At 47.1% G+C, this 20613-nt stretch overlaps 2 protein-coding genes across 3 annotated transcripts in view; both read left to right on the top strand.

The window, feature by feature from the left end:
* LOC102449777 (MAX gene-associated protein) overlaps window positions 1-20613 on the top strand; it is a 256194-nt gene that overhangs the window by 71220 nt on the left and 164361 nt on the right. The gene's annotated exons all lie outside the window — the stretch shown is intronic.
* LOC142829131 (MAX gene-associated protein-like) overlaps window positions 8177-20613 on the top strand; it is a 72083-nt gene continuing 59646 nt past the window's right edge. Inside the window, 1 exon segment of the mRNA XM_089778826.1 lies at window positions 8177-8515. The gene's annotated coding sequence lies outside the window, so the exon portion shown is untranslated.

Raw genomic sequence — 20613 nt, forward strand, 5'->3', positions numbered from 1 at the left:
AGGCACTTTACATTTGGGAAAGTTCTGCATTTTGTTGCAAAAATATTTGCAAACAAACAGCCAATGTGAAATTTCACTAGGTTTCACCGACTCATCATATAAGCATAAGAATTTTGCTGACATTTTGAAATTATTTTAATAGGGCTCCTCCCCCACCCCCGATTTTGGTAATATAATGGCAGATCAAACAGCTGATATATCATCCACCTTACTCCTGGTTCTTTATTACTGCAGCAGGGAAACAAGTAGAATCACCCACCTTTTGTTGGGCTTTAAGGGTATGTCTACACTACCCCGCTAGTTCGAACTACCTAGTTCATGCCCCGTGTAGCCGCGCTGCACGGGGTTCGAACCAGCGGGGTTTTAAAAATGGCGGCTCCCCGCTTATGCAAATGAAGCCCGGGAAATTCAAATCCCGGGCTTCATTTGCAAGTGCGGTATGCCTACATTACCCTCCTAGTTTGAACTAGGAGGGTAGTGTAGACATACCCTAAGAGACTGAAATGAAGGTGTATTTCACAATTAGCATATCATATTGCCTGGTTCTAACTTAAAAAGAGCCTGGATTGCCTGGCTCTAACGTAAAAACTGTGAAATGAGAGTATGAAAATATAAGCCCAGTGTAGAACAGCTGCACATGTTTTAACACATAGAAATCAGGGCCTGAGCATTACTTCTGATGTCACAATCCTGCCACCCAATAAACTGTCATCAATGTCTTGCTATTAAATAAAATGGGCCTATACTTCTGGAAAGTCCAAGATCAACTTCCAAACCCACCATGCAATCAAATTGCTCCTTATGATACATTTAGGCCATGGTGCTTACAGTACGCTGCCTAATAGCAGTGAGCAAGCAGGTGGCCTGCTAGAGACTTATTAACTATCTCTTATATTAAAGCCTGTAAATTATAAGCATGGCATGGGCTCCTTGTGAAACCATGTGTGCCTACAATTTTTACCATCCTCTTCTTCTAACATCAGCTTCATTCTCTCCATTGTGTTTGATACTCATGCACTTCATCTTGTCTTTATTTGGACAGTACACTCCGGGCTTTTTTGTTGTGCTTTGTTTTGTTTTACAATGCTTGTCCAGAGCCCAGTCCAGCACAATGGACCACCAATCTTGCTTCAGGCCACTGGGTGCTAGAGTAAGACAAATGGTAATGTTGCCGGCACACAGTGCCCGAGGGAGCAACAGCTGGGTTCGTTGCCCGGTGTGTGCGCTCCAATAAACACACCGGTGTGGAGAAGCAAAAAAAGTTTATTTGAATGCTCAAATAGGTGCCTGAAGCAAAATGCAGGACAATGTAGCACTTTAAAGACTAACAAGATGGTTTATTAGATGATGAGCTTTCGTGGGCCAGACCCACTTCCTCAGATCAAATAGTAGAAGAAAATAGTCACAACCATATATACCAAAGGATACAGTTAAAAAAATGAGCACATATGAAAAGGACAAATCACATTTCAGAACAGGAGGGGGATGAGGGGGGGAGGGAGGAAGGTAAGTGTCTGTGAATTGACGATATTAGAGGTGGGGAGAGTGGGATGTTTGTGAGTTAATGGTGTTAGAGGTGATAATTGGGAAAGCTATCTTGATAATGTGTAAGATAGTTCAAGTGTTTGTTCAATCCTCTTTGGAGAGTGTCAAATTTTAACATGAATGACAGTTCAGAGGATTCCCTTTCAAGTGCAGATGTAAAAGGTCTTTGTAGCAGAATGCAGGTGGTTAAGTCATTGAGAGAGTGTCCTTTCTGGTTAAAATGGCAAGAAACTGTTTTTTCTTTGTGATCTTGTCTGATATCTGTTTTATGGGCATTAATCCTTTGGCGAAGTGTCTGAGATGTTTGTCCAATAGGTGCCAGGAGACTAGACATCTCAGATCAAGCACCCCAATGTAAGCAGTTTTTCCTCCTTATATACCCAGGTTGTTTACTTGCAGGAATATAGTGAACTGTAGCAAGGTTCCCACGCTGGGACATGCTGCTAGCCTTTTCTTCTTCCTCCCTTCTACAGAAACACATCTGACTTCTTCTTCTATACCACTGATAGTAACTAGGTAACCTCAAGGTCTGTCTGTCTTGCTGTTCCCAGCTATTTGCGAGCCAGAGAAAAGTTATGCCTGGGGGGTAAGGGGCGGAAGGGGGGGAAGGGGGCTTTTAGGGTGCTTGGGCCTAGAGTGGGGGCACTTCATCGATCCTTGTGATCTTCCACTCCCCTGAGTTATCTAGGATCATGCCCAGTGACCCCAACAGTAATAACTAAATTTCCAGTCTCGCTGCAGGAACTACAGATTCTGCCCTTTCAGATCAGCCATTGCACTATGATAAGAGCTTCTCTTTCCTCACTGCAATTTTATTCTTGGACTGTGTGGTTGTTTTAATGGTGTGTTTAATGCAAAGAGCCATAAATGTGGAAGGAGAAGTGATGCCATGGAAACAAAATACTTGATTATTTTTAAAATGGTAAGTAAATTGGCCCCTGACCTCCCTGCTTTTCTGCTAAACAATATGCCAATAATTCAGTAAACTCACAGTTGGTCTTAAGGCAAAGGGACGATTTGTAAATGATTTTTAGCAAAATATGTTTTTCTTTTTAAAATATTCTGATCAAGGCAGAACACGGGAGCGAACACAAGACAATAGGGTTAAGGCTAGACACACTTCACATCAATACAATGACATGAAAGCTTTGTCCTGGAATTTGCAGCCCTTACACATGCAAAATGCACCCCCACACACATCCCCACACACACCAGCAGTTCATGTAAGGGACATGAGAGCAAGGATCCCTGGGTGTTTTCTCATTAAAGCACTTGTGATCTGATTGTCTGAATAGCTGAGCACTAGTGACTCCTGTTTACTTTAATAGGAGTTTCTCCGCCCCCAGCTGTGTGATGCTCATTAAAATGAGAATGATGGGGGGGGGGGCAAAATTTACATTTTCTATTAAAAATGGCCAAGATTTTTAACAACAGGAGTCCAAAATGAGGCTCCTAAATCCAGATTTACAAAAAGTATAGCTACACTGCAATTAGAAACCTGTGACTAGCCCATAATGGCTGACTCAGACTCACAGGGCGCAGGTTAAGGGGCTATTTTTTGTTGCATAACATACTTGAGCTCTAGCTAGAACCTGGGCTCCAGGACCCTGGGAGATGGGAGAGTCCCACAGTTTGGGCTACAGTCTGAGCCCAAACACATACAACCCAGTTAAACCACCCTCTGCCTGAGCCCATGAGCCGTAGTCAGCTGGTACAGTTCAGGCATGGGTGTCTAGTTGCTGTGTAAACATACCCTATGCAGCTGGCCCTTTCCCTTGACTTTAATGGGAGTTGCTGCATGCTCAGCCTGTCTTGGAAAACGGATCATTTATTTTGGTCCCTAACTATTGATTTAGGAACCTAACTTTAGGCAGGCCAAGATTTTCAAGAAGACCAAAGAAACTTACACTGACCTTTCCTACTGGGTTTGATAGAAAATAAAAATGGTTTTAAGTTGAAGCAGTAGGATTTAAGTAGTAATAAGTGAAAGCAGGCAGAGTAAAGTAGTTTACAAATCAAAAGAAACAAAACTGCTTGACTAATTCTACATTGAAACCTCAGTACGAACTTAATCAAACTCACCCTAAAACCTCTTTTCCAGCTGCCACTCTAAACCAGGGCTCTCTACCCCTTCCCCCTTCCTCCCCCGCCCCCCCCCCCGGGGTCCCTCGCTCCTTCCTTCAGGTGCAGCCCAGCCAAAAAGACCCAGGCTTCTCCTTTCCTATTCCTTTTGTTAAGGCGTTAAGGCCACTCCCTACCAAACACTGCTCAGACTTAAGGACAAAAGATTTTTAACAGTGGCTCATCTAGAAGTTTCAGGTAACACCTTCCATGTCTGCCATTCATACATTTGAAACTCACCAAGTATTCCCCACTCCATGTGCCTAATTTTCCACACACAAATGATACATACAACAGAGTAAGATAAACAGAACCAGCAGAGGGTTACATGAAATAATTCGCTCAAACCACCTTCGAGTTATGTATATTCATATCCATGAGTCCATTTCCAAAAGCATGGGGGGAGGGTATATCCTGCCACAGTTATATTGCCTTCAAAGTCTTCTGATGAGATTACATTTCAGAAAAGTGCCTTTTTAGCCGTGTGTGTGTGTGTGTGTGTGTGTGTGTGTGTGCGTGCGCACCATCGCCTTTCTGCCAGCACAGTTGCCCTGCCCAGGGAGAAAGCTGTATCGGTTATTACTGGCTGATTTACAACACTTGGCATCCAAGTGGACCATGAAAAATGTGCTTGGACAGACTGCCCATCTCCACTGTTGACTCTTCAGTGACAAGAGACTGACACAGATATACCACAACTAGCCTTACTAAGCTAGACACGAACGTGATGGGAGAATTATAAATTCAGAGACAGCCAGGACTCAATCAGGACACACTCATAGGCACATCATCCTTTCACCACAGCACATGTGGCTATTTAGACAGGCCCTAACTTGTTACCTGGCCAAATACACAGTTTTCTTTAACCCTGTCTTAACACAGTCTGGCCCTGTCCCTACAAGCTCATTTTATAACCTGCCTGGGCCCCAGTGGAGTTATAAATGTGCTTAAACTCATTAGTTTTTATGGTGTAGTTATTTGGGATCTGCGTCATGGGCCACTGACCACTACAGAGGTGCTTAGGGTGAGATGATCACTGAGGAGGCCAGGGCTGGAGAACACACAGATAAGCTGGGTCTGGGATGGGCAGGGCTCCAGCTGGACGGGGGGAGGCCAGAGCTGAAAACTGCTGCTGGGATAGGCGCAGACCTGGGTGTGCTGCAGTTGTGCTCAAAGTGGAAACTCCCCCTGTACAGAAAGCCAGCCTGCAGCTTCTGCCTCTTGGGAGTGGGCAGCTGAACCATAGGTGTGCACTTACGTGAAGGTGGCACAGGCACATTTAAAGCTCTTCCTGCTGACAGAGAGAGCTTCAAACTACACAGGCTGCCCCTGCCCCATGGTAGCTGAAGGGAAGGGGATGTGCAAACCTCTGACGGACACTGAGTTATGTGAAATGGACTGGTGTGGGACACATCATGCCTGTTAATCATCCAACACTCGGGGATGCTGCAATTTCCCTCTCATCATGCATTGTGCAGGAATCACACCAATGGCCCCACCCTGTGACACACATCAATTCCTTTCCCCCCCGAGAGTGTCTGTGCCCCCTCGTCTTTCCACCACTTTTTTGCTAGCCACTGAGCCACGTGACTTTGCAAGTTGTTGATAGTGGTCGGAACAGTACTCTGACCCTGTCCCATGTCAGACCAGAGTGCAGCCAGCCTGGCCATCGGTGTTGCTCTTCACTGCACTCAGGCAAGCATACAAGACACGGTGTTTGACCCTATTGCTGCTGTTCTGCCACTTCTACGCCCCGCCAGCAAGTGCACTGGGTCAATCTGTACAAGGTGGTACACCAGCTAAGGTGTATTTCCTGGCAGTAAATGGAGCAGCTTGGCCTACAGTAGCAGAAGCCAGACTTTCTAAGACAGGGCCATGTCCATTTCCCCATACTAGATTTGGGCACACTGAGCTTCCAAGGACTTCTCCTTTAGGCAGAGATATGGCAGCGCTTCCTGATTGGTTTGATAGGGACTATGCCCCACAGGACACTTGCGTTCTTGTGTGTGCTCATTTGCCCCATCCCTTGCTAGCCAGGCAGCCCACAGGGGAGGATGTTGGCCATTCCTTGCATTGTTTTCCCAGGAGGACAGGCTAGTCATACATGCTTCTAGTATGTACTTGGCCCATAGTTTTGTAATGGATCTTAATAAACGTGTTTAGTCCATTTCCCTTCATCTTGTGCTTTATAGGCCTTGAGAACAGTAATTAAGAAGAATAGTGACACGTAGGTGACTTCTGTACATCCAGTCTACATTATACACTGGCTTCTTGCACTTGGGATTGACTGGTTGAGCCCTCCCGATCGACCAGTTGATCATGATTGACAGGTTGGTAACCACGGATCTAGAGAAAGAGGTAAACAGTGAGGTAGCAAAATTTGCAGATGATACCAAACTGCTCAAGATAGTTACGGCCAAAGCAGACTGTGAGAAGCATTCTTAAAACTACAATACCCACCCAAGGAAATGAGGAAACAGATTGACAGAGCCAGATGTGTACCCAGAAGCCTGCTGCTATAAGACAGGCCCAACAAAGAAAATAACAGAACACCACTGGCCATCACCTACAGTCCCAACCCATCCTGGACAATGATCCCTCACTCTCACAGGGTTTGGGAGGCAGGCCAGTCCTCACCCACAGCCAACCTGAAGCAAATTCTCACCAGCAACTATACATCACACCACAATAACTCTAACTCAGGAACCAATCCCTGCAACAAACCTTGGTGCCAACTCTTCCCACATATCTACACCAGCAACACCATCACAGGACCTAACCACATCAGCCACACCATCATGGGCTCATTCACCTGCACATCTACCAGTGTAACATACGCCATCATGTGCCAGCAATGCCCCTCTGCTATATGCATCGACCAAACTGGACAGTCCTTACATAAAAGAATAAATGGACACAAATCAGATATCAGGAATGGTACCATACAAAAACCTGTAGGAGAACACTTCAGTCTCCCTGGACACACAGTAGCAGATTTAAAAGTAGCCATCCTGCAACAAAAAAACGTCAAAAACAGTCTTCAGAGAGAAATTGCAATTCATTTGCAAATGTGACACTATCACTTTAGGATTAAACAAAGACTGTGAATGGCTAGTCAGCTACAAAAGCAGTTTCTCCTCTCTTGGTGTTCACACCTTCACATCAGCTGCTAGAAGTGGGCCACATCCTCCCTGACTGAATTGACCTCATTATCTCTGGCCTTCCTCTTGATTGGTACTCCCGTTCATGTGCCTGTATATTTATACCTGCCTCTGGAATTTCCACTGCATCTGACAAAGTGGGTCTTTGCCCACAAAATCTTACACTCCAATAAATCTGTTAGTCTATAAGGTGCCACAGGACTTCTACTTGGTTATGCAGATTCAGACTAACACGGCGACCCCTCTGATACTTGTACAGACACCAACCATCATCTGGCTCTGGCACTTAATTTGTGCCAAGGTTTGCAGGAGCATAGCCCCGGCACCTCTGAGCTGGCTGCCTCAGTTATGAAAGTACAAAAATAATTTGACCCCTAGCACCTCTTTCGTTACAAATTTAGCACCGCCTGGCTCTAATATGGAGCCGTTAGGCTGGGCCAGCAGGGTGCTTGGCTGGTACACATGGGCAGGGCTCACCAAGCTGCACGGCCGCGCCGGGCTAAAATCTACTCTCCACGGGCGAGTAGATTACATTAATTGTCAAGCCCTGCACATGGGGACTACCTTCTGGGAGGCAGTGAGGATGCTGGCTGCTACAGCAGAAGCCAGAGTGTGGGAAACTGGCAGTGAACAACCAACAGCAGAGGGATGCAGCTGCCCCATAGCCAGATGCTCAGCTGCTGTGGGGCATGAGCAGTGGTATCCTTACTCCCTACAGCAGTGGTCACCAACCAGTAAATCAGGATCTACTGGTAGATCTTGGAAACTCTGACAGGTGATGCTGACTGGTTTGGCTGGGAGGCTATCAAGTGCCTGCACTTCAGCTGCTCCTGCCCAGAGCCCCCCCCTGGAGCCTCCTGTTTGCTGTGCAGAGCGGGGTAGCCAGAGCATGGGAGCACTGACGTTACTCGGGCCCCCTGCCCTATGCCCCATCTCACAGAGGGAGGCGGGTGCAGCCTCAGCGGAGGTGGGGAGCAGGGATATTTGCCTTTGAGGTAGGTCCTGGACTGACTTGAATTCAAAACGGTCTCTTGTGCTTAAAAAGGCGGGAGCCCGCTGCCCTCCAGAGCCCAGAGCAGAGCCGGGCCGTGGCCGACAGAGGCATCAGGCCCCCCCAGAGGGAGAAGTTCAGATGGCGCCTCCCTTCGGGCACGAACCCGCTCGCGCCTCTGCCAATCCCGGCCTGCTCGCCCGCCTGCTCCCGCCCCCGCTCTACTGCCCGCCAATCTCCGCTCCGGCGGGCTTCGCTGTTGCGGAGTCTCCCTGCCCCCCCCTCCCCCCGGCAGTTTCAGCCTCTCGCGCCCTCTCTCGCTTTTTTTTTGAGTCCTTCAGTTTCGCGTTTTGATCCGCCTGAGCCACCGTCGCCCCTGGAAGCCGCCTGGCTGGGGCTGCGTGTGTGAGCGCTGGGGCTGCAGCAGCCGGGCGCAGCCGATGCCCAGAAAACCGAGTTAGTGAGAGACATGTGAAGGACTGTAAGGTGGCCCTGAGCTCCTGTGTGTGCTGTCCACAAAGCTGGGCTGATTCACTGACACTTGTTTTGGAGTGGAGTGATACTCCCCCTTCACCTAGCTATGATGTCTGTTGAAGGATCGACGATAACAAGCAGGATAAAAAACCTGCTTCGCTCTCCGTCCATTAAACTGAGAAGGAGCAAGCCGAGGAACAAGCGAGAGGACATCAGCAATAAGGTGAGAGAGTGAGGTTGTTTCCTAAGGGCCTGTCTGTGCTAAAAACATGACCTATTGGGACACCTGGCCTACAATGACCATATCCCCCTAGTGCAATTACAGCATAACTTTGTTTTATATTAAACAGGGTCTTAACTGTGTCTCTTAACCTCATGGAAACTCTGTATTTGCACAGATTGAATGTAACTGGGGTAGCAGCTGCAGAATAAGTTCTGATCAGAATGTTTCTTTGAGGAGAATGTTGAAAGGGTCCAGTAGTTCCTTGTGCCCTTTGTGGGCATTTGCTGGTCATACACAGAGAGCTGCCTGATCCCGCCTTGTTTCATAAGTATTATAAATCCACAAGGAATTGCTGTAGATGCCTCAGGACTGTATGTGATTGCGAATGGCAGGGGATAGTTTGTAAGATGGCAGATTGGAAAAGAGATGTCCATAAAATTATTCTCTACTCAGCAGTGGTGCATGTTCCAGAGAAGTGTGAGAGCCCTCGAACTAACTCTCCCTATTTTGTGTGGTTTTCATAACTAACAAAAGTGGCAAGAATAGTTTTCAGGAATGTTTTAGTTTATGAACAAAGGATGAAGGGGAAGGAATTTTTCCTCTTAACCCATCCTCCTCCTGGTGTCAGTGAAGCCAGGAGGCTGAATTCATGACAGAAACATTTCTTTGGATTTGACTGTTGCAGTAAAAAGAGGATGACAACTTAATTGCATGGTCAAACTCAAGAAGAAACCAGGCTGGGAGGTATTGCTATCTTGATGGGGCAGGGGACTGAGAGTCAAGGGACTGATGTTTATTTCTGACTCTGCCACTGATTGGTGCATGACCTTGGGCAAATCACTTAAGTTCCACATGCCTCAGCTTCTCTATCTATGAAATAAGGTCAATTATTCCTCTTCCTTGTGAAACATCACTAATGAATGTGGCATTTGTTGGATGAAAGGTGTCATCATATTGCTTGTTTAAAAGTTATAATTTAAAACATGTAGCCACGGAAGCAAAAAGGCAAGTGAAATAAATTAGTTTAAATGTTCTGTCTCTGTCATGTTTGCCCCAATGTGAAATCCTGCTTTTAAAACTGTGGCTCAGGATTGGGCTTTCTCTGGCTAGCTTCTGAATACCAATATGCCCAACTCCGGTATTAAATCAGTCTCTCCCCAGTCCCTATAGGATAAACAGAACTCTGCTTCCTCTACATTATTTGGGGGAGAGTTCTCTTTGTGTATAAGGTGTACGTGCTGCATTCAGTACAACTTGACTGCAGATGAGGAGTTTTTGGCTGGTCTGCGTCCACTGCTAACCTTTCAAACCATAAAAAGGACACGTATGCTGTACCACACCAGGAGCATTGGGTTCAGTTTCAGTAAAAGAGGTATCCAGGCTCAGCTGAACACTGCTTGCACCTTTTCAGAGCTGGAAACAGCTGTTAGGTAAACCCCTGGCCTTGGCTCTTGTACCATTCTAGCCCTTTCCCCAAAGTGTGCCTTTCAGACAAGCTCTGTTGTATCCTTCTGAGCTGAGTACTGGTTAGTGTTTCTGCCCGTGCACTTGCGCTGCAGGTTGTCTGATCCCTGCAGGGAGTGACAGATTCATCCCACACCATTAAATTAGGTGTTTGTATTTTATTAACAAGTGCATCAATGCACTAGATCAGTGAGATACAGAGTAACAACTGTGTGAGGCCATAGGGGCTGCTTCTTATGGCATCTCCTCTCTCTCTGTCCTTATTCTGGGGAGAAGATGGGTGGAAGCAATTTGCTATCTTGAAATGCTACACATTAGTGCACTGGGAAAATGGCTTAGGTGTGCCTGCCCTCTGGTATCAGTACTCTGACTTTTTGCTCAGTCTTTAATCTCCTTTGCCTGACTTCAGTGGGATGCTACAACAGGCAAACAGGATGTGGCCTCTTATTGGAGGTCCAATAGGAAATGCTTTCCTGTGTATGTCACTGGGGATGCCTTCTCTTGTCACGTGTGTGCTCTTATGCCTTCTTGAGGTGACAAGCAGCTTCTAGCGCCATAAAGCTGTATGCGGCACCTTGCTTCTGCAGGGAGGCACCACTGTAAATCCACTGCCATTGAATGATGGTGGTAAACATGCAGTTCCTGAATGGATCCCTTGTTTGCTCACTCTCCAGGGAGTTCCCCTCGAGAACAGGAACGTTTGCTCCCAGGAGAGGGTGAACTCTCTGCACTTGTATGTTGGGCAGTCTGGAAATTGTCGGTATGCAAAGGCTTACCTGTCAGGTGATCATGTGCATTGTTGCAAAGCCCCAGACTGTGGTGGCATATGGCTGTAATTTGCCATTTCTTTCTGGTGAATGCTGTATGCGTATGTCAGAGCAGGAGAGACCACACTTTCTGCACTAGGTGTACTATTAGTTGTACTAGGGTGGGTGGGCGGAGGTCTGTCCCTCTTGGATAAGAGAGTGGAACCACTGAGCCTTGGCTACTACAAATTTTTGGTCACAACAAAAGAGTGAGGTCAAAGGCTAATAATGGGGAATCCGAAGGGGGATATGAAGCAGAGTCCCTGACAGCGCCCTCTGCTCCTCAAAGGCATCCAAGGAGTCAGTGGATGCTGCCCAGAGGGGAGCTGCCTGGAGACACAGATTGTCAAGGAAATGGAAACAGGCCCACAGTGACAGAGCACCCCTTTATCCAGCTTCCTCATACTACAGTGATGAATGGTGAGGAAGTCTCATGAGTGGGGTGGGGGGTTCAGGGATTGGGTGTGCATAGAGCAGGAGGTTCAGGGAACTGTGCAGCCAGCACCTCATAAGAAGTTCTTGAGAAGCTGTAAGAAGGGCTGCGACCTGGGTGCTGCAGAAGGGACCATTCCAGGGGAGTTCATGAACCTGCCATGAAAATGCTCATGGTCCCATGAAAGGGCCACCAACTAATATCTCTGACAGGCTGTGGTGTACGGGAAAAGTGAGACCCCTTCAGCTCCACATCTCTCTTCAAGCCCATGTCACTTCCAGCAGCTTGCTTTCAGATCGGTAAAAATGTGCAGCAAACAGAGCCACTTGGATTTGCCTGGGCTGTGATCTGCCTGACGAAGGGAGGCCAATGCCATCAGCTAAGGGTCGCTAGGAATGTGTGAGAGGCCTTTCAGGCTGGTGTGGGACCTTCTTTGTTGCCATGGCTTTGGAAGATGATTAGAGGGTCTGAATAGGTCAGGGGAGGAGGAGAAGTGCTGTGCCATCTGGCTCCTGTGGCACAGGCATATAATCCTGTGCTGAAAGTGGGCTGGCTGTGAGAGAACTGCTTTGCTGGACAGTGTCTTGCTCTGAAAGGAGGAGTGGGAGCAAGCACAAATACACTGTTTGCAGGAGGGATGTGAACAACGTGCAGTGTGTTCAAGGGGAGATGCATAAAGAGGAAAAACTGGATTTGTGACCTTGTTTTGAATGCCTGAAAGATGTGTGTATATGGGGTTTGTGGGGAGGGGGGATGTCTTGAAAGGTTGCATTCACTCTCTTTACATTATGCATTTGTCTGTGCTGGTTTTTGTGGACAATTCTATGAACAGCTAGTGAACTATTGGGATTATTAAATCATAAGTACTAAGTCAAGCAACATCTGATCTGTTAGAAAAGAATGTTAATAAAACACAAGGAACTTGATAATTTTTAAAACTCAAGTGCCTGACAAACATGAGAGAGAGAATATTTCTTTGTTACATCTGTAGCTCCTCTGCCTTTTCTGTAAGGAGGAAGTTGTGGTACTCTGGTCTGCCAAGGAGGCTTCTCATAGAAACAGGGAACATTTGATATTTCTCATATGTCTATTTTTTTTAAAGTAGCTATAAACCAACAGAAAACTCTTCCAAGCAGAACTGGTTGAAAAACGGGATGCAGATTTTTGCAAAACTGTAAACAAAAACAAAACAAAACAGCAGCATCAATAACAAATTCTGAAAACAAAATACCAAACCCTCATTTGTCCATCATGAATTGTACTTTTTTTGACTATCTCTACTTTTAAGCCCCTCCCCCCCATTTTCCCCTTCCCCCCACAACTTCCGTTTTAGGCCTCTTCGTTGAGTTCCTTTTTTGAGATTAAAAAGCACAGACCTAGGATATGTACCAATTCATCTCTACTCTGCAATGCTATTTCGGGAAATCGGAGTATCCAGAAATAGCTCTCCCATGTCTTCACAGCAAACCCGTTATTTCAGGCTCGCTTTTCCAACATCCCTGTAAATGTCATTCCTCAAGGAGTAAGGGATGTTTCAGAATAGCGCTTTATTTTGAAATTTGGCGCTGTATAGATAGTGCCTAATGGTGAAATAAATTATTTTGAAATAGCATTGAAATAAATTATGCAATTTACGTAGCTCAAATTGCATATCTTATTTTGAGTTATGGTGCAATATAGACACACCCTAGGTTATTGAATTTAGTGACTGCAAGTCTTTACTGGCCAGCCATCAGTAATCTGAAATAAGTGTGTAGGTTTTAGTCCAGGTTCTGGCGCAGGAGCATCCAAACTTACTGACCCTCTGAGCCAAATACAACAATCTTCAGAAGATGAAAAGCTGGGTCACCCCTTCCGGGGACCAGTGCTTGGAGCTTCAGCCCTGCTCCTGCATAGGCCCTGAGCTCCAGCTGGGGTAGGACTGAATCCCAATGGCCCCTCTCTTCTTGCACAGAATCTCCTATCTCACCATCCTGCAGTAAGGGAGAGATCCTGAACTCCCATCTCCGTGGCCTGGTAGGTGGAGAATTGGGTGGCATGGAAGGGGGGGGGGGGGGGGTGGAGCTTGTGAGACACACTGTAAAGATAAAAAAGCTGTGTGGGGTTCGCAAACCACAGTTTGGCCACCTCTGTTCTAGTGGGGGGACGGCCACAAAACTTCCCCTGCTTTTGGCACTCTGATTAAAAGTTTCAGCTGACAGGCTGAGGATTGGGCCTGGTGGTTGAACTTGTACTTGGGTCCATGGGAGATTCCTGAGAGAACCGTTGGCAGGGCAGTGAGGGACCCTATTGGTAGAACAGAGGAGTTCATATAGCTCTTGAAGGTTGTTAAAACAGCAGCACAGTCTGTCTCTATACTCTATCCTGAGACACAGCCTTGATCCTGCAGTATTTTAGAAGGGAAGTTGGGTGCTACGAAGAGACGGTGCAGGGTCAGGCACCTCTGGGATTTGAACCAAAGATCTCCTGTTTACGATGCAGACATATTAGCCAGCTTAGCCCTGAAGTTGCATGTTGGAGTTGGTCTCCAGCGACTCTGTGGGTGGCATTATGTCTTGCAAGAGGAGGGAGCTTGTTAGAGACAATCTTGAACTCTTGTTCCTGGCAGGCATTGGGAGGGACTCCAAGCCTAGGTCTAGATCTAAAATTTAGATTGGCCTAAAGACATTGCTCAGGGACGTGAAAAATTCGCTCTAGTGCTGTAGTTAAGCTAACCTAACCTCTGATGTAATTGCAGTTCCCTTGATAGAGAGAGGGTATTCCTCTGTTGATCTAAGTATTGCTGCTTGGTGAACTGGGTTTCCTACAGTGACAGAAAAATCCCTTCCTTCTATGTAAGGAGCATCTACAGTGCTATAGTGGCATAGCTGCAGCTGTGCCACTGTAGCATCCATGGTGTAGGTATGCCCGGAGGTTATGTTTCCAGTTCCTGAAAGGAGCTCTCTGTATTGCATTCTGTCACCATCCGTAGCTTCTCTTCCCTGCCATTGGCTGTGCAGATGCTTCAGGAATGTTGTATGGATGGAATGAAGTGGAGGCTTGGAAACTAGGTTCTAGTCTGTGCTTCAGGAAGGTGAGGGTGACTTCGCTGAAATCCTGGTCCAGATTGGCCAGGGAGGATGTGGGTGAGTCCAACTCTGGGACCCCTGCTTGTTGACTGCTTCCAAAAACAGTAATAGAACATATCCGGATTCTCAAGGGTTGCTTGCTCCAAAATTTAATTTTTGCATGTAGATGTCAGGGTGATGTGATATCTGTATCTGGAATGGAAGATCCACTGAACATAGACAGCTGCTTCTAAAGCCGGGGTCTCCTGGGAGAGTGGCATGTGGCAATTCTTTGTCGTTCTTTGCTAACTCTCATAATGGCACATCTGTAGCTCTCAAGTACTGTAGAAAGGTGAGTAGGGATCATTGCCCCCACCTCACAGATGCGGAAACTGGGATTTTGTGTCTTGCCTGAGGCCACAGAGCAGATCAACAGAAAAACAGGAATAGCCCCCAGGTTTCCTGACTTCCAGGCTGGGTCTTCATCTACAGGCCCTGCAGCCTCCTTTAGGTATTAAAACCCATATGCTCATTGTGTTAACATTTTTACACCCACGTTTCTTCTATCCTTCCCTCCCCTCTCCATGCAACCTGTTATGTCATCTTGGAATTCTCAGATGGTTGAAAGCCAAACACAACATATAAGGGGGAGAGCCAGGTTAATTAACAGTCATGTTTCTTTGCTAGGGAACTCTAGCACCAGTCGCTTTCTGTTCATAAAGCAAGGAAGATACAAGACGGGAGTACAGGCTTGCATATTGTTACAGATAGAATAAGCCTGATTCTAGAGATGCTGAGCATCTGCAACTCCCATTAACTTCAAGCGGAGTCGCAGGATCTCAGCGCTTTCAAATAGATTCTGCATGGATATGGAAAAGATGTCGTACTTTGGCTCTGGGAAAATAGCTATGTAGCTCTTCCTGCATGACAGTGATGGTGTTGCTAGGATATGGTTACTCTTCTGTAACTGGGCACATGCTCTCCATGTTGGCCTTTCCCTGCAATATTCTGCCTTTGCCCTGGGAGGTAGGTCAGTAGGGCCCTTGGGCCTCTTGCAAGGGGAAGGAAGAGATGGCATGTTAACATGTGAGGTGCAGAGAGTGTGAGTAACCTACACAAACAAGGCCATCTGCTCTGTGGGTTTTAATGGCTGCTATACACCCTGGGCACTCACATGCGTCTTGCTTGGCTGATCTCTTACAGCAGTTGCACCATGTATTGTGTATGATTGTCTAGCTCCCTTATGTTAGTCAAATGGCATCGGGAGAGAGTGTGGAACTTGGAAATATGCCCTTGCTTGTGAGACTTAGACAAATTCTGCTTCATGCCCATTACCCAGCTGCTGTGTTGGCTGTTGGACTGAATCGTAGTGCTCACCAGAGTAATTGATTGGAGCCAACCAGGCCTTAATTGTAGTTTCTGTGCTATGAAAATGAGCCTGGGATGTAAAATACAGCCCCTGACTTCCTCAGCTGGTGTCCAACTGGGACACGAACAACTTTCAAAGAGATCAGAACCTTCAGTTTTGCTAGAGACCTGCTCAGAAAGTGAGACTATTCTGTTCAAGGCCAACTGTAGGAGAGGTGGCCTTGGTCACTTGCATTTGACACCCTTTGTCATACATGGCTGTTGGTCATAGTGTAAATGCAGCCCTGTTGTATCATGGAGCAGTGACTGCACTGGAGTAGAACGAGACTGCACTAGTTTTGGGCCAAGCTGTTTCTGGAGCCAGAGGTTGGGAGTTGAGCTAAGCGGCTATCCCACTTGAAACTGATTCTACAGCTGTTGAAATGTAGCCAGTGTTCTTGGTCTTTGGGGCAGGGTTGCCATGTGTTTTATAGTAATTAGCAGAATGACACCCTGATTGCACTACAGGTTGGACCTCCCGAGTTCGGGACCTGCCCGGTCCCAAGGGGGAGAGTTTGCCAGGCCAGGAGAGGTCAGTATTGTCCCCTCTGCCGATGGATTCTGTGCTCTCTCAGGATTCATGTTAGCCTCGGTCGGTGGAGTTCTCATCATTTAAAGTGAGAAGAACAGGCCATGTCTGGGGGTAGAACTCCATGAGCAGAGTGAGGTTCTGGCAATCGGTGCTTTGCATGACCACCAGGGCTTCACCGCTCTGTTGCTCTGGGGCCACTGGGCTTCCGGCTCCACTCCCCACTGCTGGGCTCCCAGGACTCTCTGGTCCAGCAGCATCTGTGTTCCTGCTGGATGGTCCTGCCATCCTCTTCACACTTTCATTGACCCTGATTCATCTACCTCCTATGTGGCTTCTGAAGTCCTCCAGTCTTTCTGCAAAGCACTGATCACTGAAACTCCCTCTGCTCATTGAGTTCTGTCCCCAGGCATTCAAAACGAGGAGAACTCGAGCAAGGCTGGCACGCATCCTGCTGCAGCGTGGCTTAGCAAATCTCCCACTGTTACACTAGCACTTGTGAGAACAGCAGTGGGATCATCTGGAGACAGGGCTCGGAAACGCCGTTACCTCCGTGCCGAACAAGGTTCCCTCTAAGCCCCGTGGCAGCACGGCCTGCAACTGAATGAGCCCTGCCCAGACAGGGGCTCCCTGCACAGAGCTGCCTGGCTGGGGGAGGGGTGCTTCTCCCTCAGCCACAGCAGCAATTCCTATTCGAGGACTTGCTCGGTAGCTTTGCAGGAAAACTGGAGGATGTTGGAAGCCACCTAGGAGGTAGGTAAATCAGACAGTAGATGACTGGCTCTGTCCTCAGCAGGGAGCTGCTGCTGTTGCTGAGGAAGAAGTGCCCCTCCCCCAGCCAGACAACTCTGTGTGCGGAGCCCGGAGACCCTGTCTGGGTGGGGCTCTTTAAGGAACTGTGAGGCTGTGCCACCAGGCAGCTTAGAGGGAACCATAGCCAAACCTTGCCTTAAGCACCTCTGGACAGTTTAAGAGCAGGGCTGTCAATTGCCCTACCTTAACGCCTGCGATTAACGCAGGACAGGATAAACACGTTAATACTTTAAAACGCATTAATCACAGGCTTTAATGCTGTGCTGCCCCGTTGATGTGCCGCTGCAGCGCTTCAAAGGAGCAGCGCAAGCAGAGCTGTGGATCAGATGGAGCTGGACCCAGCTGATCCCCAACTCCTGAAGTGCTGCCCCTTTGAAATGCTATGGAGGTATTTCAACGGGGCAGCGCTGCATGGAGCCTGGGGTCAGCTGGGGACTCCACCTGATCCCAGGCTCCATGCAGTGCTGCCCTGTTGAAGCGTGTCTATAGCGTTTCAAAGAGGAAGCATGAACGATTAATTACAATTAAATTTTTTAATCGTTTGACAGCCCTACTTAAGAGTAAAAATGCTGAAGGTCTGTCAACACACCTGCCATTGGTACAACTGGTGGAGCTTTGCTGTGCACCAGTGAGCGATTCCGCGCTCCCCCCCTCCTCCCAGTCCAGTGCTAGTGTAGACAAAGCTTCATTAATTGCATGCAATGGTGTAATAGCTCTCTTGGTCCCAGGATATTGGCAAGACAAGGTGGATAAGGTAAAGGTGTGGTGTTTTTTTTTTTTTTTTTTTTTAATCAGACCACTTTCTGTTAATGAGAGAAGCGTTCTAGCTTACACAGCTCTCTAAAGCTTCATTAATATTATCCTTTGCATAACAGTACCACCCCAGGGACCCCAGCTGAGTTCAGGGCCCCATTTTGCTGAGACGTATGGATTGGACACATAGTAAAAGATGGTTCCTGTCTAAAAAGGTATGCTCTGAGTAGACAAGGCAGAATTGTGAGCCCCACTTGGACACCAAGATACTTTAAGGTCCATGGTCCTTTAGGAAGTCTGTGGCAGAACTGGGAATTAAATCCAGATTTCCAGACTCCAAATCTATTGCCTTAACCACCGTCCTTTCTCTTTGAGGTCACTGATGTTTAAAAAACCCAAATTCCCACCCTGATTTGCTGATATTAACCATTAGGGAGCCCTAAATGAGCTGACTCTCTTGAGCAATATTAAGTATATCAAGGAGCATATCAATGAGAGGGGAGTGGCAGAAGTATTCCCAGGAACCGTGTTACTGTCAGCCTTGTAATTTTGCTGTGACCTCAGCAGAAAAGGGAAGTTTTAACAGGAAATGGTGGTGTGGACAGGGCTATAGACTGCTCTTGATGCAGCATTTCTAGGCTAGGAGCTCTAAAAATCCATCCCACATGTTCCTCAAAATGCTATGAGGCCAGCATGGTAGCAAACCAATATGAAATTTCTAGCTTAGTGGAGTTTGACATTTGGCATTCTAGCTGTAATAAAAGGTATGGCTTTTGCAAGCATGACAACTATTTTTATATTAAGAAAACAATGATCTTCCTAATCTCCCTGTAAGATTATTCTGAAACCTTCCCCCCCAAATTCTTTTCTGGCAGCAGAGGACTCGAGACATTTCTGCCAAGAAGCTTCTGCCCTCTGGAAGTAAGAGGCTAAAATTTGGGTTTATCATGGAAGTCTATTCACATTAACTAATATCGTGATAACCGGCACATGTGCGTGTTTTCAATTAAAGAACCACTTGTCAGAATGAGTTCAGTCTGAGACCAAACCATTTGCTGGAGCTCTGTGATGAATAAGAGGAACCTCTCCTTGAATTTGGTTTTGATTAGACACTGTGGTGAACAATACCTCCCAACCCTTCCAAAAACTCCTCTTCGCTCTGGGGCTGGAGGAGCAGAGGGCAGCCAGCTTTGCAAGTGGCTGTGCTAAAGTGCTGGCTTCCTAGATTTCCTGTGCAGAATAGTGTTAGCATTTCAGTGTTCCCTGAAGCCTTTGAAGTTGGCACTTGATGAAGATGAATAGGGGAAGGGGCCAACTGTCTCTAAAGTTTTGTTTATAGTAGGGATCATTTGGTAAAAATTTCCAATTGTGGACACAGCAGTGCATTTAACACCATCACCCAGCCTAATTAATTAACATGATGGAAAAACGCTAGTGGCCAGTGGCAGAGGCGCCTAGTTCCCAGGAGTGCTTGATTCCCTGCAACCCCCATGCCCTGCCCCTCCCCTGCCTCTTTCCTCCTGTTTCTCCCCCCCCCCCCCCCAACCCTTCTCCCTCACCTCTTCCTTTCTCCACTCTTCTCCCTCCTCCTCAGGGCCTCCCGCATGGAAAGTGGAAGGTGCTGGGAAGGAAGGGAAGACCCAGATATGTTGGGCCACAGGAGGGGGAAGAGCTGATCCACAGGGCTGTCAGTGGGTAGAGCCTTGCATGGACACACAATTTTGTATGCGCATCCCTGTCTGTATCCATAGAAATGAGCTGCGGATATCTGCATTTACATCCGCAGAGTTGCAGGGCTCTGCCGGTGAGTGCTGAGAACCCACTATGTTTTTTCCATGGGTGCTCCGGGGTTAGAACATCTGTAGTTGGCACCTGCCATCAGGAGAGACTTATCTGTCCCAGCATGCCTGGGGCTGCTACCTCCAGTGGCTCTGCCTCAGGAGCTTCAGCGGGTAGCCGAGTTAGTCTGTACAGAATAAACTTAAACTACAAATGGTTTGGTAGCACTTCATAGACTAACGAAACACGTAGATGGTATCATGGGCTTTTGTGGGCACAGCCCACTTCTTCAGATGACCGGAGTTTTTTTCTGCTTCAGGGTTAGCAGTGGTCTTTTAAGCCTGGATCCTGCAAGGCTTTACACATGTGTGACTTGATGCATTGTGAGTAATCCCATTAAAGTCAATGCAGCTACTTGCACTGCACAAAGTTAAGCATCATGCACGTGAGGTATTGCAGAGTCAGGACCTTAGATTTACAATCCCTTTCCCTGGAGCGTATAGCTGGCGCGGTCATCATGGAAGTGCTAAATAATAGTGGGCACGGTTCTTTGCAGAGGGAAAATCCTGGTGTTAGTGAGGCTTGCCTCCTTATTTGGTGGCAATGATTTGTTCTCAGTGTCAAGTTTTAAGCACGCTTTGGCCTGTATTTCAGCAGTAATTTTGGAAGGGGCCATGCGCTGTGGTATAGGCATGCAATGATGGTACCAAAGTGTATGGAGTATGAGGATGACACTAGAAGGGGCTGTCTTAGACCTTATCTATACTAGAAGGGGTTTGCCTGTATGGCTATGTCGGCAAACCCTCGTAGGAGAGAGAGAGTCTATACTGGCAAATGAGTGTCTCTGCCAATCTCGTGTGTACCAGCATGAAGTAAACTCTATTGGCAAAATGACTCCTTTGCTATTATAACACTGTCTATAAAAGCTATGTTTTTATGTTGTAGCATAGATCAGGCCTAGTACTTTTGCTGGCCTATCTTATCAGTTGTAGGGGTGTTTTGTTTTGTTTTTTTTCTTTTCATTTCCAACCGAAATATCTCTGCTGGCAAAACTAGTAAGTGCAGGC

The sequence above is a fragment of the Pelodiscus sinensis genome, chromosome 5 (genome assembly GCF_052426305.1).
Source record: "Pelodiscus sinensis isolate ZL-2025 chromosome 5, ASM5242630v1, whole genome shotgun sequence".
Classification (NCBI taxonomy): domain Eukaryota; kingdom Metazoa; phylum Chordata; order Testudines; family Trionychidae; genus Pelodiscus; species Pelodiscus sinensis.